General features: G+C 37.5%; 1 protein-coding gene across 2 annotated transcripts in view; it reads left to right on the top strand.

The window, feature by feature from the left end:
* Positions 1 to 16,644: 16,644 nt before the first annotated feature.
* The window catches only part of TFEC (transcription factor EC), a 130,969-nt gene continuing 121,784 nt past the window's right edge, over positions 16,645 to 25,829 (top strand). For both annotated transcript variants that reach the window (XM_038154411.1, XM_038154412.1), the window contains exon 1: positions 16,645 to 16,727. The gene's annotated coding sequence lies outside the window, so the exon portion shown is untranslated. The remainder of the gene's footprint in view (positions 16,728 to 25,829) is intronic.

Genomic DNA, 25,829 nt, shown 5'->3' on the forward strand with positions numbered 1-25,829 from the left:
GGCTTCTTTCCCATGCAAGAGAGCTCCAGCAAAGGTTCTGTGGTTCTCAGATTTTCCATTAGTAATAATTTACATAAAGATTGTATATGTCTAGAGAAGGATAATTTAAGTACCATCTGGATAGAATCATAGCAACTCTTTTGCTATAATTTGTATTTAATAACTTCAGCCTATGCTTGAAGAGATGATGTCTAATGCTATTGAAAGAAAGTAGTTACAGTATATGAGATCATGCTTTTATGACTACAGATGTAAAGGAACATTATTAGATAATTGAATTCTTTATGTGTCTGTTCACAATCCAGTATCCTGTGATACTTGCCACACACATCTGAGAAAAGCAAACCTGTAATGTCTTAGGAAAAGGGCTCTGATGATCAAACTTTCTGCATACCAGACTCCTTTCAGAGTCATCAAAAAAAATTTCCTGGCTTGGTTCTGCAAGCACAATTTTTTTCTATTAAATGGACTGAAGTTGTCATTAGGGTCGTAGGTCACCAAGCTGTCACTTTGATAGAGCAAAGACACTTGCTTTTTCTACTGATCAAACCTACTGTTAGCCCACCCAAAAAGGTACCCACTTGAGATCTTACTCAGTAACTTACAGGTTGTCAAAGGACTAGTCTCAGGGGACATGATTTATAATTTCACATGGTATATGTGGTATACAGGAAGAAAAATCAAAATTAGGACAATTATCTGAACTACAGTAAGCTCTCTGCTAGGGCTTGCCACTTCTGTTTTTATCAGTCCTGGAAGACTTTCTGCTGGACTCTAATCCTTCTTCATATAACAATGTCATAATATAATATGGCCTTGATAAGAGTCTAGCATTTGCTGCCTCTAGGGAAATACAAGTTTAGGCTCTGATCCAGCAGGTGGGAATGCTAGCTGAATGTCATAAGTCTGCCACAGAGATAATTTTTCTACACCTGTGCCTTCATTTAAAATGGAAATATGTGGCATATAATTCACTTTGGCCATTTTATTCTGCTGTTTGACTTGGAAACTTTTGGTGTAGAGGTTTTCTAGCTCTGAAGCAGGTGAAAAGCATGGCTCAATATGCAGGACTGCAGCTGATGTCTCAAGAATCAGAGCAACCAATTCCTTTTTCAACCAATAAAAAAGTTTTTCAAAGTTTTCAGAAAATCTGATTTTATTTCCTGTGACAAAGAGCCTACAGAGGCATAAGTTCCACCACAGATGGATGCTTATATTTGCTTACTGAATTTGATCTTAGGGCTTGTCTACAAGTAGTTTGCCTGTGCTTTTAGCTTTACACAGCCACATGGTGAAATTGACTTTAAGGGGTATAATGACTTGCATACCATTAACAAATGTGTTTTGGAGAGAAATAGAAACATTTTCACATTATTAAAAAAAATCAGTAAAGGTGTCTGTGTAGCTGAGGAGCAATGAGAGAAGACATCTGGTTCTATCTAACATCCATTTCTGGCTAAAGCAGATGTTCTGATTTTTCCTTCTTTCTTCATTTCTGCCCTTTGCCCAGTATAATGACCTTACTTGTGCCTTCTCTGGTTCTTACCTGATTCCTTGAGTATCCAGTTCAGCTCTGTAACCAGAAGAAACGTATTTATCTTGTGATTATTTAATTTTCTGTTGTCTTAGTGAGCTGAATTTAGAGACCTGAACTGGCTGTGGAAGAAATCAAACACGAGAGAAAGCAGAAGGAGAGGAGCATGATGGTGCAGTTGGTAGCAGAGAAGTTCTCGTGGAACTTCAAACTGAGGGAGAAGTCATTGCAGAAGCACAATTGGGAGGACTGTTAAATGCAGCTGTGAGACAGCTTTTTGACAAAATTATGTCCAGAAGGGATTAGGGATTGGCCCTTGAAGATGACTAGGTGGAGGCAAGCATGGGGGGCTGGTTGTTCAGGAGACACTCTAGAATTCCTGTCTTCTAGATAGTATCATGGGGAAGCTGTCTGTTGTACATACCATGTACAGACCAAGAAACAAGTTTGATTCCCAAAGATTCTCAGCATGTTTGCATGTCTTGAACCACAGTACTGTCTAGATTCTGGCTTGTTCAGTAGGAGCTAGTAAAACTACAACAGTATGTAAGCTAAGAACTGAAAACTGGGTTATTCACTGGTTCAAGCATTTAGTACTAATGAACAATGGGTATATTGTGTCTCAAAAGCTGTTGGATAGAATATGATGCACGAGTGCTGAGGAAAACAAAAACTATTGAAGTTGTATCTCATTTCAAGTTTTTCATTTCTTCATTGCCTGTATGGTGTATTTCTTCTTTTTTGTGTATAGTAGGCATGAAATATTACAACACAATTTATCACAGCTGTTTCATGTATGCAACAACTGTACTCCTTTCCAGGTAAACACTAAAGGATTCACAAAACATTATTAGAAAGAAAGTGTATGAAAATCATGGCTCATGAGATTAGAGCTTTTCATATATTTTCCTCATTCTTCTCTATGTATGCCTTTTTTCTATGCTTTGCTGCTCTGTTCTTTCATTTCCATCTTCTTCCTACTCCCTTATATGGAGCAACTGAAGTTTTAGTTTACTTTTCTCATCCATGTTTTGCCTTCCATTCTCAAACAGAGTATTTTAATATAACTTTATAGCATCTTGTATTTGTCTGTTACTAAGGCAATATGTACAAAAAGGTACACAAGAAAAAAAAGTCAGAATTCAGTGTGCCCATGTACGTACCTACCTCTCAAATGCTTTTTTCATTCATTTCATTGCTTATTTTTCCACCAGTGAAAAAATACAATACCAAGAGCCAAGGCTAGCCCATGCTTCCTGGTACAGGGTGTATTTTCTGCTTGTTAGAGGTTTATCAAGCATCAGCCATTTGAGATGAAAGCTTTACTGCTTCACATCCTACTCAGCATATTAGCATAATTATTCCAGACTTCTTCTAAAATTTGTTGACTGGTTTTTTGGGGTTTTTTTTGTTTTTTTTTTTTCAGAGGTGGAACATTAGAGGAGAGAAAGAAGTTGAATTTCCTGTTAATGCCAGATAATTAAGGTGTTTCCTAGAACATGACTTGTGAAGAATATTTTTCCTTCTTTTGCCAGAGCTAGCAATTTTTGTGCCTATTTCCCTGAAAATTTTTCTGACAGCTGGAGTTTCATGGAGGCATTTTGAATAGAAGTCAGTGGCTATATTCAGCAAACAACCTAAATGGACATACTGATCTCTTCTTGGATAGTCTTGTGTTTAAGGCCTTCAGCAGTTCTTGAAGTATGGCACAGCCTTGTCTAATAGTTTTTATTTTTATAATATATCTCCCACACAAATCCTCTAACCTCAAAGGTTATGAAACAATCTGTCTCACCATGTATGTACTTAAAATATTTTGTATGGAACAGAACAGCTTTGATAAGAAATGTTCTTTTTCTAATGTATCCCTTTCTGTGCAGAATCCCTGCTGTGAAGGAGCAACCTCTGCTTTGGGATAATTACCCATTCCATTTAATGTGGAGTTATTGTGAGTGTCGTCACACTTAGAATATATAAACTGGGCCATTTCTATATTCCCCGGCAACTTTATTATGCACTAGTGAATAAAGTTTGGGAACAAAATATACCTTTCTTTCTTGGTTTTGTAAATGACCCCTGAAAATGGCTGTTTTGGTTTGGTTTTGTAAATAAAGCCTATTTGTCACATTCAGCCCAGCATCATAGATGCCGTTAGAGAATGTAAAATTGCTTTTTTGTTAAATTGATTATTCCCTCCAAAAGTGCATCCAACTGTAATTCTAATATTTCTAATCTGCTCAATGAATACTTGAAATTTTGCAGAAAATAAGTCTGGGATTTCTCTTTTAATATTTATTAAAGAACAGATGAATTTAATTATGACTGTATAATTGCTATGATATGTTTATTACAATTATTAGAGAGAGATGCCTCTGCTTAAATTCAGATGCAAGTAAGACCATATGCCAAAGCAAATAGTACAGATTTTATTTAACTTTAAATGTGAAATAGAGAAAGAGAGAAAGAAATAGGAAAGAGAGGGTGGGAGGGAGAAGGAGAGTGAGAGACAAATTGAGTAGAAAGAGTCACCACCCCTGGTGGCATCCTGTTGGTCCTTTTCACCCTGAGCATGTAGGTTTTGGGGTCCCATGGAACACAGGGTTCTGTGGATAAATATAGTTCAGGTATAGGTGGGAAAGCCCAAGCACCTCCCCTGAGGTGGAGGATGTTTTAGTGTCTTTTGCAACAATGAGTCTGTTGCAACGTGTGAATCAAGTGCAATCCTCTGGTGGAAGGCCTCAGGAATGAGTAAAGGGCACGCTTCTCTGGTCTTTCCTGGTTTGTGATGCCTTCTAGACATGACAGCTGCCTCTCATGTCAGAGCAGTTGAATGTCCTGTGAAAATGTGACCTTCTGAGGGAGTGGGAGGGAGAGTTTTACAGCTGGGCCACTTTGTGTAAGGGAAGACAACTGGCATGGTAAAAAGCACCATTTTGTCTCTGCTGAGTCTGCTTCTTATCTGGCCCAAATCTCAGCTTTTAGCCTTTGGTGGTGGATGTTCAACCTCTCTGTTTTATGAAGACCAGAGGCTTTGTCACCACCTCTGCAAAAACTCCCCTCCTGGTCCCCCTGGGTTTGTGGGAGGAGAGCATGCAAACCTGGCCTCAGCAAATCAGTCTGTGGGCTGTGGCCTGCCCCAGCCTTGTTTGCTCCTCCTTAAACCTGAGATACTTGGACAATAGAATGGCCTTTATCTTATCTCGAGTTCTGTCAGGTGGCTTAACTCACTGTTCAGTTTCCTGAAATCAGAAGGCATATATCTGGAGGGTTGAGCTTCAGGTAGATGAGCAGTTCCTTCTTTGCAGAGTTTGCTGCAGTGGGCAAAGTCCTTTGGTGGTCTTAACAGTGTTTAAGACAATTATAATTTTTAAATCTCTTATAATAATAATATTAGCATTTGAAAAATTGTATTCTGAAAAACATGTCACAATTTGGTAGCTCAGTTTGAAACCTGTCAATGCCATGTAGTTTAGCAACCATTCACTCTAAGCTCAGTAACCTGAAAAGTATACATGACTCTGAATGTATTTGGGATAAAAAAAATCAGAAGTAGAGTCAGCTAACCTAATTTCTTGAAAAAAATATGTATCTCAATATTCATGTCTAAAATATGAAAAATAAGTCTTAGATCCATATGACCTTTGAAAAAATGGATTTAAAAAAATCAAGAATCCAAGAGCTTCATATGTGGCAAGGGACAAACTTCATTAATACCTGAAATAGATACCTTGCTCTGGAGCAATTAAATAGACACTCAGTTTCAACATCTTATTGTTTTCTGATTTTAGTTAAGTAAAATAACTTATATTTATTAATTTCTTATGAATTACCTTATCTTTTCTATTGAGGGGATGCCATGTTTAAACCAGATAATTCACTTCAGATTTTGATCCACTGGTACTATTAATAGAAGCTTTTCTGTCACCAGTGTGCCTTGCATCTGGTGGCCAGCTACATCAAACAACAACAAATTGTTTTATCAATTGTTGCTATGTTTTTAAAGGTCTGCTCCACCCTGAAAATAAAGATTCTACTGGTTTTGGCAGGAGAATGCTGAATTTTCCTTTAAAGTCAATTTGCAATTCAAATCATGTCTTTAAAACAGGATTATCAAACATCAGGTTCATGCAGGATTCCTAAAACATCTTAATGCAAGTTGGCAGTCACTTATCACACATTATTAAGCAGTTTTCAGAAATCACAATGTTGTCACTGTAATTAGAAGCCTCTTTATATTGTACTACATAAGTGGCTTATTAATCTGAAAAGAAAGTTATTAATAGAAGGGTCTTAATTGCTGTAATTACATTAAAAGTAGTCTTATTATAAAGCCTGAGAAAGCTCTAGCTGCTTTACAGACTTCTGTGTCTTTGGATGATCATTATGAAATGGCAGTGATTTTAAATTAGCTTTCAGAGATAATTATTATTTAAATTGTAAACTCTGCATTACTTCATGTAGTATAGCCTGAAAATACCTTCTGCTTTGAGATTCTAATGTAGCTAAGGATAAAATTCTACCAAGACTGCCATCACAGTGTGCCCATGTATGTAAGGGGTTTTTTTGTAGCTTTGGTTTTTGGTTTTTTTTTTTTTTTTTAGTATTAATTAATTATTTTCTTTTCTTTTTTGAAGTGAAAGTGAACCTGTGAATACCAGATCATCCAACTACCAACTATGGTGTAATCTTAGAATTACACAGATTGTAATCTTGGCATACTTTGGGGGTCAGCAAAGGGAAAGTGATACTGTTCTCAAAATAATTCTTTTGTAAGTATTTTTAAGGTTCTCACCTATAAAGAAAGTAAGAACTGAATTCAGAAAACCAGATCAGATTTCCAGAGCTGCTGCTGCTTGGATTTGCAGTTGCAGAGTAGGATTTGCAGTTATGCTCACTCTCATTCATAGAGACATTACCCACGATTTGTCACAGCGTACAATTGATGGAGGGGAAAAGAGTATTTCACAGAATCATTCAGATTGGAAGGGTGCTGCTGCTCATCTACTCCAGACTCTTGGCCAGAGGATCAACAGTATTGCTCAAGGCTTTGTCCTCTTGGGTCTTGAACATCTCCAAGGATGGAGTTCATGCAACTTGTCTGGGCAACCTGCTCCAGTGCTTAATTATAATGTTTTCTTTGTATAGTCGGAACATCCCATCTTTTGAGTTTATGTATGCTGTTTCTCATTTTCCCACTGCACCTTAGGAAAGAGCCCGACTCTGTCTCCTTGATGATCCTTGTGTTCCACTGCATCTGTGTCTTCTGAACAAGATTAGCTCACTCCCTCAGCCTCTTTTCACAAGGCAAATGCTCCAGTCATTGATGATCTTTGTGGTCCTTTGCTGAAGTCTCACCAGCTGGTCAATGTCTTTGATGTACTGAGGGGCCCCAAACTGAATGTGAGGAGCCCCTCTGAGAGTGGTTTAACAAGGATTGATCACTTCCCTTTTCTTAATAGCTGCAGTCTATTTTTTCCTTTACAAACCAGAATGCAGTTAGCCTGAAGAATCGCAAGTGTTTTTTAACCCATTGTTGTGTTTTAACCCCAGGTAGCAACTGAGCCCCATGCAGTCGCTCACTGACTCCCCTCAGTGCTGGGGAGAGAATCAGAAGGGTAAAACTGAAGAAAACTCATGATTGAAATAAAAGCAATATAAGTAGGATAGACAAGTAGGGGGGAAAAAAAGTAAGGAAAAACCCAAGTAAAGAGAAGGAAAAATAAAATCCAAGATTTTTTTCTTGACAATGTAAAAGAAAACAATTGCTCACCAGCAACTGACCAATGCCCAGTGAGGCCCCACCAACCTCCCTCCATGAATTTTGATGCTGAGCACAAGGTCCTATGGTCTGGAATGTATTTGTGATCAGTAGATGTTGTCTGTCCTGGCTGTCTTCCCTCCAAGCGTCTTGTGCATCCCCCACCTCCTCACTGGACTGTCAGGAGCAGAATCAGCTTTGACTCTGTCTAAGCCCCGCTCAGCAGTAACTAAAGAAGCCCTGCATTACCAACATTATTTTCAGCACAAATCCAAAACACTGCTGCCGTGGAGAAAATTTACTCTGTCCTAGCCAAAAGGAGTGGAAGCCGCCAGTAGTTCATCTACATAGGTACCAACATAGGTACAAGAAATCTGTGGAACATCTCAAGGCCTTCTGCAGTGAACTTTCTTGCCTTCCTAAGCCAGCAGGAAACCTAGGCAAGGGTATTATTCTGCTAGTTTACCTGTTACAAGTAGTGCACTCTGCTGGGATTAGCATCAAGGAATGAGAGGAAGCAAGACACCTGAAGGACCAGAGGGAACAGTGACACCTTTGCCAGAGAGAGTCTGAAGCTGTCAGAACAGCTGCCTCAGGTTGTCATTTGAGATACATCTAAATTGCCAGTGACTTCCACAAAGCAGTTGCCTTCCTTGTCCCCTGTGCCCGTGTGCCCATTTCTGTCCCACTTTGGCAAGGGTGGAACTCATCAAGCTTGTCTGTCATGTGGCTCTGAAAATAAGGTAATTGGCACGACTCAACAGGTATCTAGAAAGCAAAATGGAATGAAAGAGTGAGAGTGGTAACTTCTGAAAAGGGTAATAAATCCAGCTCTGGCAGTGCTGTTCTCTGTTTTAGAAGTGTACTATCCATTTCATTTGAAATTGCATACAAATAAAAGCTCCAAGATGTGCCTTGCTTAAAAAGCTCAAGTTTCCTAAAGCTTTATTATGTAAACAACTTGAATTTGTTACACTTCACATGGGGAAAAGGGAGAGGTATAAGAGAACCACTGATACAAGAATTAGTACTATAAAAAAATGTTTTCCATTCCCAAAAAGGCAATCCTAAGATCTGTTTCTAGCTCTGAAGTAACTGCATGACATCATAGAATTTATTTCTGTCATTGATTCATAGAAGTCCTGAATAAAGACGTGTCTTTCTCATGCCATGATTTTATTACATGTATAAATATCTCTGTATTCAATTTATAAAACAATTCAGACCACTGAATTTTTTTAGGTTTTATTAAACCATTCCCTAAATATCAATGTGTTAAAGCATAAATATCTTCCAGTTGCCTGAATTTTTGATTATATAGAGAAGACATTTTATTGCTTCTTTTGCTTTGCCATATGAGACAAGGTTAGTTTATCTTTTGAACAAAGTCCAAAGAAAAAAATGATAGTGCAAGCTAAAGGTCAGAGTTTTTTCTTGTGGAAGCTTTGTTGATAAATCTTCTTGACTAAACCAGCTCAGTTCTCTGATGAGTTTCTGATATTGTATTTAAGGAGCTGATGTGGGACTTGTTTAATTTCTTGTACTATTTTAATTTAAAGTAATGTATAGTCATTAATATTGTTGCATTTATTGGTGCATTAATTATGACAAAGTAAGGTACAATCTTATTGAACCAGGAAATTCTAAAACCAGATGGCTCACAGTAATACATGAAATATATATAAAAAGGATGTTATTTTGAAAGGTCAAAGGAATATCCTGACACTGGCTGTTTCTTTATCAGCATAGTGTTGATTGATCTCTTTTGTCTCAGCTGACAAAATGCAACGTCAGTCATTGTTTATGCAAGCAGAAACAGGGAAAACAGTGCCTACTGAAATGTACAAGAACTAAGGAGAAGCCTGGGAATAGGAAACACCTGTGAGAAAGTCAGGAAACAGTAAATTCAATGCTCCTTGCTCATTCACAGGCAAGGGAATGGTGATAGTTGTTAAAGTTGCATCTATAAACCCTGTGGATGAGACAAGGCAATCCAGTTCAGGTCTGCTTCCACTGTCTGCTTTGTGTTACTGTTAATGGATGTCCACAACTTGTTAATTTATTAGTTTGTTGATGAAGCCTAGGAAGGCTCTGACAACTCATAACTGCAAGTCTTCTGCCTTGCTTTGTTTTACATGCTGAGCAGCTTTTAACACAGCTTGATTTGCAAAACTCCAGGTTCAGATTGCAGGTAGCAGGCATAAAAATCATCTTTATTTGGAAACTGAAGAAACAAGCTCTCGCTGTTTGATATAGACTCCAGTAATGTGGTTAGGCTAGTGTATGCTATGACCAAAATTAAATGTCAGCTATTAGCACTTAAGTTTTCTGTGTGTGTGTCTGTGTGTGTGTTAGTGTGGTCTATGAACAGTGGGTGCTATGGGCTAGTATTTGTACAGGATCAGAAAGTATGATGAAAGGGTGGAAATATTAGTGAAATATTGATTCAGTGAATCCAACACTTGCAGAAATGCCAGGTGAATTATATGTGTACTGAGTTTCCCCCTTCTATGCAGAGGGGGGAATACCTTTTTGAGGGAACTTTATTTCTCCCTACAGCTACCTGAAAGGACATTATGGACAGATTTGGGTTGGTCTCTGCTCCCAAGTAAAAATGGCCAGGACAAGAGAAAATGGCCTCAAGTTACACCAGGGAAGGTTTAGATTGGACATCAGAAGAAATTCCTTTACTGAAAGGGAGGTCAAGCAGTGGAACAGGCTTCCCAGGGAAGCAGTGGAATCACTGTCTCTGGAAGCATTCAAAACACATATGGATGTGCTGCTTGGAGACATGACTTAGTACAGGACTTAGGTGCTGGATTAATGGTTGGACTCAGTCATCTTAAAGGTCTTTTCCAACCTAAATATTTTTGTGATTCTGTAAGTACCTGGGATGTGTGTAAGGCCACACATCTAAACATTACTCTGTGATTTGCAATCCTTTACAAATGTACAGTACCCCTCACTCTGCCTGGACATGTTTTCAGTGAAAAACAGATTAAATATAGCTGGGAAACCCCAAACATATGGCACCTTGTTTCCAACATCAACCAGATTTGAAAAACAGGACAGGGCTGGTAGAAGACACTCGTACAGACTTGTCAGCCCCACAGATATCGTGTTTGAACCATAGAGCTGTAGAAACAATGACAATGACAGTATTTCATGTACAATTCAGCTTGTTCATTTCTGACAGCGAACCTCTAGCACGCAGATGGACAGATTTTTTAGCTGTAAACATCTGTGAAAAGTAACATCTTTTCCAAGCTGCTTGAAAATATATGCTTTCTGGAGATACTGAGTATTAAAAAGGCATGGGGCTCAGTGATGTGAAAACTTAGGGAAGGGGATTTTGTTGCAATGAGCTGTTACATAAGCCCATGAGTTCTGCTCATTCAGTGGCCAGAGCACTGAGGTCAGCTGATAGATCATGAAGAGAAGTTACCAGTCAGTTCACAGTGGGGCTCCATTCTGTCCCTTCATTGTGGGAGGTTTTTGGTTTCTTTCCCCCCCTGAGGTTCTAAAGATCATTTAGTTTTACTTTATTAAATATTAAAGCATCTGACTTACACAGTGGAAAATAATGCTTTTTAAATCAGAGGAATACATATATTACTGGTGTGTTACTTTTTTATGTTAACTGGACGATGAAGAGGTGGTAGTAAAACACATCAATAGCGTTTTACTGCTGTGCGAGAGAGCGGAGTTAATGCTCTCAATTAAAAAGGAGTTTGCTGCCACCTTATGGGCTTATGAAGTATTTATTTTCCTAAAAGTAGTGCAGCGCTATTATGAAAAAATTTAAAATTATTCTCCCTAATCTGTGGATGATCTTGAAAGAGCCTGTCCTATCTAGGGTCTTTTTTTAAAATTATTTTTAAAGTATAAATTATTTTTTATTAAAAGCTGCTTCATTTGGTGCTTTAAAGCTTAATCTTCTCAGTAGGTATTAACATCCCAAATACATAATTTTAACTTTTTAAACTTTTATTAATTTTAATTAGGTATATTTTTGTATGTTACGAAAACTATTAATTATTTTGTGGAAATTATTTAAAGAACTGAAATTATTATTTTAAAAACCCTGTTAGCAGTCTGGATGACAGGCTTTTAACTTCCCAACTACTATACTGCTTTACACGTGTAGGCTTATCTGTTGATGGCTTCTATAGCTTCTGAAGATGTGTTGGTCCTGCCATGTACTCCGGGGTGCCATAGATGGGGAATGCCCTTCTCTCTCAGCAGGGGTCAAGACCATGTAAAACTTTTTTATCACATTATAAACAAATACTCATATTAAATAATAATGTTTTTCTATATCTTTCAACATATAAGTAATTGGTCCAGTAGAAAACACTAATGAAATCTAAGACAATCTAAGTCTTAAATATACAGACTTTTTAAATACAAGGGAGGAAAGATTAACTATAAGCAGAGCTAAATTCTTGTATTTCTGTGAGTATGCTTCCCATTAAAGACAACGAACCCAAAACACAGTACTGTGTTTGACAGCTGTTGGGGGGTGGTGTTGATCTGAATATGGAAAAGATTTTCTGTTGTACAGAATTTTCTGATCTTTAGGTGTTCTGCGTTGTCTTAGAATAAACTAGAAGGTACAAATATCTTGGAGAAAGAGATTCCAGAAAAGTAAATATGCTCCTAGTTTGGTGCATTGAACTCATAAGGAGAGAACTCCTGCTTCAACAGGTTTTCTCATTTTTTATGGAAGCAGAAACAGCTTCTGAAAAATAGATCAAGTCAATGTTATGCAAGCACTTTGTCTCACCTGGGATGCAAGAAAGTTTGAAAGGAAGGCTTTTCTGGTACTGCAATTTACCCTTTTTTTTTTTTTTTTCACAGAAATTCCATGGAAGCTGAAATTAAGAACTTTGTTTAATTTTTTTTTTTCCTGGGGGGAAAAGAAAATTTCTGTAGTGAGTCAGTATTTTCTCTTGGGCTGCTTTCCTTGAGAAGTCTTCACCCAGATTAATTTACAAACAAGTTTGTGATATTGCCGAGCTTTTCCGCAAATCTGAAAGGAAATGGGGTAGATGGGATTGTGAAAAGTTGAATTGCAGGTGGCTTCTTTTCACTTCAAAAGATTTCCCTATCACTTGCACCTAGAACCTCATTACCGTACTTTTTCTGACTTGAAATGGACCAGTAGGGGACATTTCAGAAATATTATGTAGGTGGCAGTTTTGATAAAAGAATTCTAAAAGGGATTTAAGAAAGAAAACGCAAACGTTTGATTTTCCTGCGTTCCCAATTCCAGCATGCCCGTGTTCCCTCTAGCGGCAGACGGCGGGGTAGGGCTGGCTGCTGGCCGTGCTTAGCCCAGCGTACACTGCTGCAGGATTGCTCTGAAATATCCTGGGTGCCTCACTCCCTGTGTGGGCTCCCCACCGAAGCCAGAACCCTAAGCCTCTTCACCCAGTATTTTCAGCGTCTTCTTCATTGCAGCAGGTTGTGCCTGGTGAGGACAGTGGTGTTAGGGAGCAGTGGAGTTTGCTGTCTCCAGGGCAAAGCTGCCAAAATCTTACCAAATATGGCCCATATTAAATACACTCAGAGAGGGGAAAGAATCATGGACTTCACACTGGTTATGGAAATATATTCTTGTGTCTAATGCTCTTCCATATCTTTACCTGGAAGGAAGGTATGGCGGTTTGTTTGCAGCTGTATTTCAGCTGCATGAATTGCAGGAATAATTTTTTTTGCTTTCACGGAGTTTAGCTACATGATAAGCCTCATGAATAACACTGCAAGCCAAAATGGGATAACATGAATGTCACTGTGTAAGTTTCACTCCAACAATCTCAAAAAGTAATTATTGTTCCCGTTCTAGCATGGCATGCAGTTATTTAACATCAAGAAGGAACTTATTTGTGAATAATTTGTCATTTCCTTGTCAATACATGACCAAAAACTCTGTGCAACATGGCTTTTCTTCCCTTAAAATTCTTAGTCCTTCTCCTCCTAGGCTAGGATAATTTGGCAATCAGTGGAGAGTACATAGAAATCTTTTTTAAGAAGAGGTACATATGGGGCATGTGTTAGTCAAGGGAACTCATACAGGACATCAGGCTTAGAAGTTCCTTGCTGAAACTAGGAAAGGAAGGAAAAAGTGGGACAGATAGTTTACTTAAGGCAGGCATATAATCACTGTGGACTGGTAGGTACATACTGGAAATGTCCAGCTATTGGAGGCTGTATTCCTGCCTCTCTTTATTCTCTAGATAGGCAATCTCTAGGAAGTGCTGGGGAGGAACTCTCCATCTTGCATTCCCCTCTGCCTGTCTCTGTCCTGAAAATAGAGCCTGTGGCAGCCCCCAGCCTTCAGTTTGTATGGAGTTTCTGTGTTCTTTCAGGTAATTTTGGAGGGTCAGAGGTCATGGATACTTTGGTCAACTCTTTGTCTTGGAATTCATATTTTTTTCCTTCTATTTATTTCCATTATCCTATTTGCTGCCATTATCATACATTTGATTTAAAAATGCATGTTTTCAAAAATAAGCAAATCTGTCTCAATACATTGCTAATGAGAGCAGTATCAAAAAATGTTGTATCACCTATGTTCTCTACACTGAGGATTGTTAGCTAAGGCTACATGTCTAGAATTTTCTTCCATCTTAAGTTTTACAAATGCTATTTCCTACCATAAGGTCTCTTCTGGAGAGACAGGCACACACAGTCCCATCAAGTAGTGGCTAGGACCCCGAGATGCTTCATCCTACTAAATATTCCACTTCTCTGTAAAGGTCTGCAGCATATTTTCTTAATCCTGAGTGCTTTATTGTACAAATATAGATCCAGAATAAAGCATTTTACAAGTATCTAGTGATTTTGTTTTAATTTTGATATAAACCTATAAATTTGAAAGTAGCTTTTTACATAATCAGACAACACAATGACTCAGCAGTTAAACCCCAGCATCGGCTACAGCAGCACCTCTTGGGAGTTTCTAACAAGAACTAGGTTGTTATCTGTTTATAAATCAGTCATATTGAATAAAGAGGAAGTAACCAGTAAGTCAAGTGGGGAAGAATAGAAAAAATTCCTATAACAAAGTAGGTAGTAACTAAAATGTCCATAATATGTCCTTTTTCCAACTTCAGTATGAATACTGAGACAATAAAAAATGGAGAAAGAGACAAAAATATTTCTAAGAGACAGAAGCTCTGTCTCTTAGAAAATGACCTAGAATGTCCTGTCACAGCAGCCTCTGTGCAATATTACAAGCTAGACATTCTGGCTCATCTCTAAAGGCTTAGAATACACTATGATGTTGTATGTAGGATTGGACACAAACCCAGTTATGTTATGAAGAAGAAAATTATTAGGCACTATTGACAGTGCCCTCAGTTTCTGCCATTTGCTGATTATCCTTTTCAGCTTTTTTTGATAGCTGTTATAGTATGAGGATTTACTTTGCAGTGAGGTTAATCTATAGAAAAAGGAGGTTTGAGGATGGGAGAATACTTCCTCTTACAGTTCCTTCACAAGATTGTGCAAGCCAAGGGGCATCTCGAAGCCCAGTATTTGTATGTGTGGGTGGGAAGTTGGGTATCTAGTCAGGGAAGTTTCCGGTGAAGCAATATAATGAAACCGTGGGTAGAGAAGGGTAGCATGGATGCAAATAAACTAAAATGACATCTTGGGGGCTATAACTCACATTCGATCAGATTTTGTGATGTGTAATGTTAAGATGGGAATGTGGCCTCCCTTGCACTCTCAGCAGGGGTTGGAGGAACCCAGGTGGTTCCTGTGCACTCATGGGGTTCCAGTCTGGCGCCTTTTGTGGCCTGTGGAAAGGCTGTGGCTTTGGCCTGACTAACAGCACCACAAAAACTTTGTCAAGTGTCAATGTATATATTGTTCACTTGCCCTTCAATGTCAAAACTCAGAAACAGCAAGAAAACTGCATATAGCAAAGGATTTAGAAACCAAATAGGTTTCTTGAGGTCTCTTGACCTTTGAATTTGGATGTTGTTGGTAGGTGTGAAAACCTACAAAATGGTTTGAATGTCAAAACCTGTTGAACCATATTTAGGGAAAGAATAGAAGCGCTTGAGCAGGGAATTTCCAGAACAGATGCGTTGCTTCTTATAAGCGCACTCTAAAAACTCAAAAGTTAGGAAACTGAAGGTTCTGAAGAGCCCTGAAGTACTGGTAGGTGGTTGGCTTCTACAACTACACATCCTGGAACTTTCTAATGTGGCAGCATATTTCACAAATATGAATTGGCCCTCATCGTACTATATCTGATATTTCTAAGAAACCCTCATACTTCAGAAGCATCCAGACCTGACTACGTTTTGAGTATTTTGAAGCATATATTAGGTTCTAAACAAAGGAAAAGATTTTGTGAAAATTTTTGTCTGGAAAAAAGTTTCCTATGGAAAAGATAATGTGCATGAGGAAAAAGCACATTCATGACAACTTTGGAAAAGTTGCCACAAACTCAGAAAAATAGTTTGTAAACCTCCATCAAGTGATTAGTCCTTTTCTAGTCAGAGATGCCTTTTTTTTGTGTACAGTACACATAACATTAGTGAATAAATGAGGCTTGACATCAAGAGTTTATTTCCTGAAAACTCCTGAATTGGTTAGAAAAACATCTAAAACTCATATAGACAAAAAATATATTTCATCACCAAATGCAATAGAGGAAAAATTGGATTTGGAGCCATTTGCAGAGCAGGAAATATGTTTTGCATCCTGAGTTTTAATAATGAAATTGAAAATGTTATATTCTGGATCTAACCATCACAATGCCTGTTAAGCATACCCTTATTTTACTGAAAAATCAATCAACTATTATTGTCTGGAAAATGACACAAAGTGTGTATTGATTTGCTGCAACAGTTAAAGTGATTAAAGAGACAAATTAATACAACGATTTAGAATGCTATTAAAATATTCACATCTTTAATTTTGTAAATACAGTAGATCTTGTAAGAAAATAGTGATCAGCAGTATTCCTTTAGGTTTATGTTTTGCTATTGAATAGTGTTGCTATTTTTTAGACCAACACCTGTATTTGGTTTTTTATCATATGCAGCGTTGGACACTTGCTAAAAGACACTGTGCCATTTTTCATCGCTTCTTTAGCAGAATTATGTTAGAGGACTAGCATTTTATAAATATGTCTTGTTTCTAATCTTAAAGTAATATCCTCGCTATTCTTTGAGAGGCTGACAGTAGTCAAAATAATTACACTTATATATTAGTCATCACTTAACATCTCTGTTTAATAAATGGGGAACGAGTTTGCTGTAAAAAAGAGGAAGTAACTTTGGTTTATATAGCATGCCCTTGTCTAAGGACAGACAAAGACACTCATTAAGAACGGAAAGAGAACACGTTCTGTGTCTGAAAAGCCAATACAGAAAAATGCATACAGCAAATAATGTGCCTGCAGCATTACTGAAGGTAATATTTTTTCAGAATATTTCTTCAAGAAATAGAAACAAGAAAACAGATATTAATGATTGAAATATACTACTTACTGATTAAAATCAAAAGAGATCTGGCAGCTCTGGCAGCTAAAATGTCTTTCAATTATGTGTTTGTATTACAGTGATGTCCAGAGATGTTCTGAATTGGCTAGAGGCCATTGTATTGGACAAACAGGAAAATAATTTCATTGCCATAAAATGCTTTGTATCATACTTTAAGGGGCTAATGAAATGAGAAAACTAATGGGTTAAACGTGTTAACGTTTACACCAATGTGTTTATCTGTTTTATGAAGATGCTGTGAAGTTCTGTATTATGTACAAATCTTGTATGTGATATACTGAGTAGATTGATGTTACTACATGGCTGTGGTAGTGTTTCCAAAGGTTGGTGTTAGACACAGTTCTGGTGTTCTTGGCTGAATCACATTCTTGGATGCATGCTGCTAGAAATCACAGTTGCAGCAGTGTGTGCAGGTGCACTCCTCAACACTTGGTGCTGGCTGATGCTCAGGCCTGAGTCAGCTTCTTGTCCTCACTCCAGCTGTACATCCCCACGTGTGCTGAAGGGGGGGAAAAGGGAAGAGCAATGAGAGAAAGAGCCGTGGCTGTTCCTGTGCTGCTGTCTGCCGCATTCCGCAGCTGGGTCAAGGCTGATGGCTTGATCCTGTTCAAGCTTTTTACAAGGACATGTAGTGATAGAAGAAGCAGGAGTGGCTTTACATTTACACAGAATTGGTTTAGATTAGATACAAGGAAAAATTTGTTTGTTATGATAGTGGTGAGATGCTGGCATAAATTACCCTGAGAATGTTGCCTAGAGTGTTCAAGAAAGGTTGAATGGAGCTTTGAGCAAGCTGGTCTGGTGCAAGGTATCCCTGCTCAGGGCAGGGAGGTTGGAACTAGATGATCTTTTAGATGCCTTCCAATCCACACCATTGTATGATTCTGTAAGCTCTGGTGCTGTCTTTGGAGCTACACCTCTCCAAATGAGTTTTTCTGGAGGAAAGACTTCCAGCCACATAAAACTTATTGTGTGGAGGTGAAAGGATAGGTAATCAGCCTTGATCAGTCTTCTCTACTTGTTTTGTTGTACTTTTGATGAAAGAACAGAAAATATGTTGTGGGATTTTGAAAGATATAGAATATGATGTAAGGATTTTACACTCAATTAGACTCAGGCACACTGAATTTCTCTCACCCCTTGGCTACAAGTAATACGTATAAGTGAAGGATGTAAAATTGTATAATTCTTGATGATGTTGGTCAGAAGTTTTAGAGTGGCAGAATGACAGACACAGTGTTATTTACTGCATGTAATAGCTGGCCTGGATACAAGGTAGTAGAAAAGTAATCTCTAACTGACTGTCAGAAGTTTCTCAAGCTGAGAGAAATGAAGCTAGATAAAAGACAGAGAAAAAAGTCAAATGAAAGCTTGTTCTATAAAATCTCTGATGTGGAGGAGGTAACAAGGTCCTGATTCTTCTTTGGTCAATTTAAACTTAAAGTTCATTATTAAAAAAAAAAACAACCCAGCCTCCCCCCCCAACCCCAACCCCAAACTTGATGTTTTGTTGGCATTCAGACTCTGCAAATTTGACAGAGGCAGGAAGCCTATTAATGTGCTACTGCCCCCAGAGTGTCCTGAGAACTGGATGTCTAATAAAAATGTACACGCTCAACAATTTCTCATGAAATGCTACAATTGCTTTCAAAAATGTAGATGTTTTTTCTTTCCTAATAGCAGTCACTTCCCTTATATTTTCCAAAGTATCTACGACATGTTTTTCAGTTAATAGCCGTAATTAATAAAAAAAAAATCTTAGCTTCTCAATGCATCTGAAAAGCATTATCTTTCCATTATTCAAATGTAACAATTGTATTATTTTACTCAGCTAAAAATTTATCAGTGATTGTTTCAATTTATTTATCCTTGAAAGGAGACGATTTCTGAAGTAAACCCGCAAAAATGGAAGGATGTATTTATATCTACTTATGTTTTAAAAAATCAATGGAGGAATTTTAAAAAGAATGCAACTTTAGGCAATGTTTATTCATATTGCATGAGTGCTATTACTGACCTAAGTGGAGCTACTCAAGAAGTGAAGCACTGTTAAACATGAACAAAAACATCAAAACCATGCCCAGAATGTGTGGAAAATATGCAGTGTTCTGTAATTGCTCAGTTTCTGGTAATGGCTCTCTTTATATGGAACAATGGGTGTTTGGTTTTTTTATCATAGTTTTTAGCAGCACAAGATGACAATACTGAAATCTCCCACATCTATATTTGGACCATACTTCCTTCTTTCAAATGTCACTGCATATTTTTAGACATAAAGAAAGGGGGATCTAAATTCTTTCAACATACTGCAAAACATGTGATGTTTAAACATGCCCTTTTAAAATTGACCCTAAATGTAGTTATGATTCTCCACCAATTCCTACTGGGGAAATAAATCCTGAAGGCTAGAGTGGGGACTTGGCCTCCAAAAAGGAAATTTCTGTCTTGCATCCAAGGTTTGGATCTTCCCAGAGTGGAGATGCCCCTCCATGTGTGTGCCATGGCCACGAAGGTTTAGCCTGCACTGACATTGTTGTGCTCCCTGCTCTTTTTGTGCATGTTTGGTGCATGTGCACATCGTGTCAGCGCTGAGCTCAGTGTCACCCAGCTTGTGGTGTGGATTCAGTACCTGGAACAGCATAGGCAGAAGCAGGCAATATACAGGTGTACAGGAACAGAATGCATATGTTCATCTCCATATGTGTATAGGGTGCAGCACATCCAGCTCTCTATGGCTTTGGAAGGAGCTTTGGGTGGGAAGTGTCATGAATCCTACTTTTCTCTTTGCTCACCTTCAATGATCAGCAGCCTTGTCCTTATCATGTAAGAAGGAAGAAGGAAGAAGGGTTATGTATGCATTTACCTGAAAAAAATCTGTTCTGTTAGTAGGAGAAGAGGTTATTGCAGGATGCTAATTTAAAAATGAAGTTTGATGTAGATATAAGAAGCTCTTTTAATGTCAGGTATTCGAATTCCAAAATGGTATTCTTTTTCTTGCTATTTTTGTGTGGACTAATATTTTTTTCTTAACCACATTTTTGTCAGTAGGTTTTTCCATAAGATTGTCTCTATGTTGTGTTTGAATGACTCACTGTTGGTTTGGGATCTTTGTGATTCTTTTCACTCTAACTTTTGCAGTCTAACACAGCAAGTTTCTGCATTTACGTTGCATTTATGTTGCTTATCTGAGAATTTGCAAGAAAAAATAAGGTGCTGTGTTCTTTGTGAGACTAAGGCCTTTATGTGGTAAGTTAATATATAGAAAAGGTGAGAAAAACATAGTCTGGAAGGTGTAAGAAAAGCTAGAAAAAAAGCTATTTTGTGGATAGGTGCTGCCTGACATGCAATAAGATATCATAATGATAAACTGTGTGTATGTACATAGATGTTTATGTTACATTATAGATTTTAACATTACCATTTTGCTTTAGCTTAATTTTACACTCAATTTCCATAAATAAAGGTATATAAATAAACAGCAACCAAAAAAGATAAGTATAATTTCCTTATGCAAAACATTTAGCCTGGTATATTCATGCCATTTTCTTTTCTGATGAAATACAAGTTTTTCTTTATTTTTTGTATTTCTATGTATTTCTTTCAACTGCTCTCAAAATTCTCAGTGTCTCTGTTTGATAGGACCTAAATGTGTTGTATGTGCCTCCTTCCCAATGTGAAACTTGACAGTGGTTGTTCCATGCTGTGAATGCTGTAGCCCAAATAGAGCAGCTGCTTACTGACCAGATATCACTGTCTAGTCAGTAGTAGAGAAATACCTATGACAGTTGTATTTTATCACTAGAACTTAGGGGGGATGTCTGTGTTTGCACTTTCTTGTGGCTGTCTTTCACTCTGCCACTTCCAAGTCATTCTGCCATTTTAGAAGTCACTGTTCTTGCCCAAATACTCCCATTGACTTTTTTAAAATTAGTATTGCCATAGTTAAATTTCTAAGTTTTGAAATACCCCATCATTTTCCTGTAGGTTGACCTTTTTTTCCTTTTGGCAACATTATTACTGATGCCAAATGCTAGTTTATAGTTATTTAATTTTTTCCCTTCTTCCGAACAGTCCTACTGAAAATAAGACAGAACTTGACTACTGGCTTTTCAGAAATGACTCAGTTTTCTCCTCTCCTGATTACATCAGTTTTACTGCTATGAGTTTTTCTGTCTTCTCAGATTTCTCACCTGCTTATGACACAGAATAGAAAGATCTGATAAAGGTGGCAATTTGTCCCTTTTTCAGTGTCCTGGATATGACCCATTCTCTGGAAACTCTTTTTGCTACTGCAGCTGTCGCAGCGGCACTCCTTTGTTTTTTTCATTTTCCCATTCCAAAATTTTAGAGAAAAGAGGGAAGACAATAACCTCATTTTAAAGTATATAAGGAATCCACTGATGGAGGAAAAATCTTAGGTTGGAATGGCTGAACCAACTAAATGTCTCTTGAAACAGGTTTGAGGGTAGGATTCCACGTTGGCAAAACTTTGTTCTCAGAGTGTTATGTTGACAGAAAGTGAAACGAGAGTGAAAGTGCAGATCTAAGACGTTTGAGGTATAAAGTCTCTGGGGTATAAAGTTGTGTATAGTATTTTTTCTGTGTGAGCATTTGAACATCATGTGAGTGAGAATGACTCAGACCTGTCTTTCCTCAATTGAATAAAATATCATCACATTTACCAGTAATATGTGCCAGCCCTTTTTGGTAAACTTAGCTTATTTGTTCTATAGTGTGGCATGTGTTAATGTAGAGTACGACAGCAAGTATAATTTATAGAGGAATAATATTGTTTGGGGGTCTGCATGCTGCTAGAATATATGTGTGCATGTAATTGAATATATAATATGAATATGACATAAATATAAAAGCAAAATAAAAGCAGGTGACTTCTGGTTTAGTAAACATAGTAAGAAGATAAAAATAAAAACTGAACTTATGTGTAGACTAAGGTCTACACATGTTGCCACTGAGAAGTGTCTAGTTTTCTGTGTAGGTATTTCTTTCACTGGAGCTTTTAAAACGCATATAATACAAACATCCATCAGGAATAATATGGATACAGTTTATCACATAGCAGATCTGGGGAATGGACGAGATGATTTCCTGATGGCAATTAAAATTGTTATTTTCCATGATTTTGTGAATGAGAGACTCTAATGTTTCTGATTTTTGTTGAAGTGTTGGGAAATTATTAGTCTTAAGACTAATTAAGTCTTAAGAAGATCTTAAATAAAAAGTAGAAAAATTACTGCATGTGCAAGACAAACAGAAAAGGTCAGGTATTTGTGTAAAGAAAGCAAGATTTAAAGTCTGCTTACATGAACTTTGTGCAATTTTTTAACTCTGAGCTTTTTATATTCTTTTCATGTTTTTGCCTACTAATCTTCAGTCTTGCTTATGCTCTAACAGCAGAAAATCTGGCAGCAATCAAATGTATGTCCTCTTCATTGCATGCTTGGAAAAAAAAAATCTGGTAGATTAAAATCACTTGCTTAAAAAGAACTGTATGCCTGTGAATTCTCTAACTTTCTGCTGCTTCCTGGAAGGGTTACTCCCTGGGATGCTCTGAGCATCCTTCCCAGCTCAGTTCCAGTCTTTTCTATAAGCATCACTTTCCCCATACATTGATCAATCATGGGCCAACTTACAGAGTATCACTAAATTGCCTTCAGTATGTATGGACTCTAAGGATTCAAATCAGGATGTGCTTTGTTTTTTGTTTTAGTTTGTTTTCCTCTCTCTAGCTTTGTGGTCCAAGTAGGATGGCATTCGTTGAAACTAATGCTACCCTGTCAGTGAAATGGCAATACCAGCTTCCTTTAAAGGGTGCTTTTTGTAGCCCTTTCATGCTTCACATTGCTCTAGGTGCCTGTGCTCCCTCCCAGCAGGTTTCCCAAGCACAGCTGGGTACAGCAGAAGCACTATCTTCCCTTCAGAACGACAAACAGGCCTATCTCTTTGCATCAATATTCACACTTTGCATAAGCCCCTTAGAAGAAGATTTCCATTTTTAATAGTTTTAATTAGCATTTATGAAAAACTGGTCTCACATGATATAAAGCAACAGATTAAATTTGTTAAGTGGATAATAATAAAATGTGGGTTGATTTGTTTCACCGGAGTTTAAAAGGCTTTTGCTCAATGGGGCCTCCATGTTAATTCATTAAGCATGCTTTAGACCTTATGGAGATTTTTTTTTATTTAATTAACACAGATCAAACTCCCAGGAGATTTTATGTCCTCCACAGCAGTGTGTGATAGAGACAGTAATTTAAAACTTATTTATAGGTCTTTGTGTTCATTTACTTGAAAAAGGGATTAAAAAATTCTATGAAATCATTCTAATATGACAGAAGCTACTGAAGTACTTTAGAGTAGGAGCCAAATGTGCTTATAAATGATGGAAGAGCAGCAGCTAAGACTGGGCTTCAGAAGTCTGCTTTTTTCCCTGACAGCAATAATGGCTAGTTCCTGCTAAGCAAACCAATTGAACACATTCTCCACAAATGTTTTAATCCATGATGCACAAGCAGGCCCTTGAGTTGGGTCCCAAGACCTCTACCCCTCCTTCTCACAGTGTTCATCAGTGGGCCTGGCTGAGCTCTATCTCAGTGTAGAACATGGGATGGAAATTTGTAGTGTGGTTAGGGCAATCTCCTGGGAAATAATGGGTTGTTGGTTTCAGCCTCAGGAGGTCCCAAACAGTTGATGGAGCACTATAATAATATCTTATATTTTCTTAATTAAAAGAAATCACTTATAGAGAGACATTTTTGTACTTCTCTCAATGTGATTACTGCCATTTTTCATTGAAGTCAGTGATTTCTAAGTCTAAGAATGCGTCACAGATCAGTTCCCTCCTGTCTGTTTTTCATAGTGTTGTGGCTGAACTGTGGTATTCAGCTTCTACATCTAAATTGTTTCTCAGGTGCTTTGAATTAGAATCAGAGGGGAAAAAATAAAAATCACTTGCCTAAAAGAAATAATGAGAAGTAGAGAGAGAGAGAGAGATTCAGAGAGGGAGAAGTATTCCTTGAGGAACATGATAGCAAAGAACAGGATAAATATTCCCAAATAGATTCTGTAAAGCATATGAGAATCATGGAAGGAGATCTCAAAGAATTGTGCTGTGTCTAAATTCTCCTTTATCATGTGTCCCATCAGGCTGCTTCTGTTCTCAAACAGGGTCTTGAGAGAAAATAATATGATATTGCAATTAAATAATATATGGTGTCTCATACACAAAGGGCAGAAGAAGATCAATTGCATACAGCATTTAAGTTGTTCTTTCAAGCCAGGGACCAGACTGGTTCTTAGTGGAAGCAGATGGAACAGAATGAAGATATGCTTTGCTCAGGATGCTCTATAATATCATGTTTTAAAATCTTTTCAAGAGATGGGATTTGCTCTGGGATTCAGACACCCTTGTGTCCACCTGTGGGCTAGACTTCCCTGACCTCCATGGATATCTGGTCAATATGGTCAGAACTGCAAGGAGAGGGATTCAACTGACCAGCTTCTCCCATGGGAATTACTATCTGACCAGCTTCTCTCTGAATTACTCTCGTGTTGCTGCTTTGAGAGTGCTGACTGTGATGGAGGCTTAGATACCTAATGCAGTGATGACTTCTTCACAGAGGTACTCAGACTGGTGTCTCTTAATCCTGAACCTCAGGCAAAGAGTCCTCTTGATAGACATGATTTTTGAACAGTTGTTTCCTGAAGTACTTCTGTAGTAGTGTGTTTTAATCTACATGGTCTGCTGTAAAAGTAGATGAATGCAGGTTTTTACATTTTACTTTATGATTATACTGATGGCTACTTTATACTCTTCAGAGTTCAGTAAAGATTTTTCAGTAGTGGGTAGAATTCTATGCATGCTGAAATGTTCAGTGATGAGAATTTTGCTATTCCACTTTGCCAGCAATTCTCTGAGAGATGCTGATGCTACTTGACAGTAGTCAGGCAGAACTGTATTTCAATACTGAGATATGGGATCACTGCAATTCTGTGTTCTTTGATCATTAGGAAAACCTGAGCTCTATCTCCTTTGTTGTTTTAGTCAACAACAAATATAAAATGTGTGGGATTGTGCAAAAAATACAAAATATATAAGATTGTGTTGGAAGGTTGCTGCTCCCTCCAAGTTTTATTTTGTAAATCTCAGAAGTTAATATCAAGTTATTATTATTATTATTATTATTATTATTATTATTATTATTATTATTATGTCAGTGTTATGATTATTATTCTGATCTGTTGCACTGTGCAGATTTCAGCAATATTCCTGGGGGATTTTTTGTGCTGCACACCTTAAAATGTGCAATTATTATCCCAAGCATCATAAGGATTTTCTCTGTGCTATGCCTTTCAAAAAATCATTTATTTTGTCTTTGAGGACTGCTTTTAGGAGCTCCCAATGATTACTGTAATTTCTTCTTCACTGCTTTTAAGTCTTGGGAATATTTTTATCTCCATCTAAAAAAAAAAAGAGAAAACAAGTGAAATGAACATCTTTTAAACGTGTTCCCAGATTGTAATGATTTAATACAGGGTCTGAGGCCTTCCTGAGGTCTAGCAGAACATCTGATGGTCTGATAGATTTTATCTTAGAAAAGACAATTACATTCAGAAGAAACTCCTAGCAAGGTAACTAACAGAGCTATTAAATTTGAACTTTCAAGGGAAAGACAATTTTTAAAAGCCTTAATTTTAATTTTAAATAATGTATTTTCCAGAAAATAAAATTCAGAATCCTTCCGTTTCCCCAAGACTTAAACATATACTTATGAGTGCGAGAGACAGGAAAACTTCACCTACTTCTGTACAACTGATGAAGAATATTCCTGAATCTGGGCTTCTAATATTGATGATCAAAACATGGTCTGCTCTGGAAGACTATTACATCTGACAGGAGAAAGAGTGTTCGTTCAGACCATCTTTCAGGTTGTGTTAATAACATTTTTTTTTCTGAAAACTTCATTAAAATGCTATGCACAGCAAGGTTTTT

This window comes from Motacilla alba, chromosome 1A (assembly GCF_015832195.1).
Source record: "Motacilla alba alba isolate MOTALB_02 chromosome 1A, Motacilla_alba_V1.0_pri, whole genome shotgun sequence".
Taxonomy (NCBI): domain Eukaryota; kingdom Metazoa; phylum Chordata; class Aves; order Passeriformes; family Motacillidae; genus Motacilla; species Motacilla alba.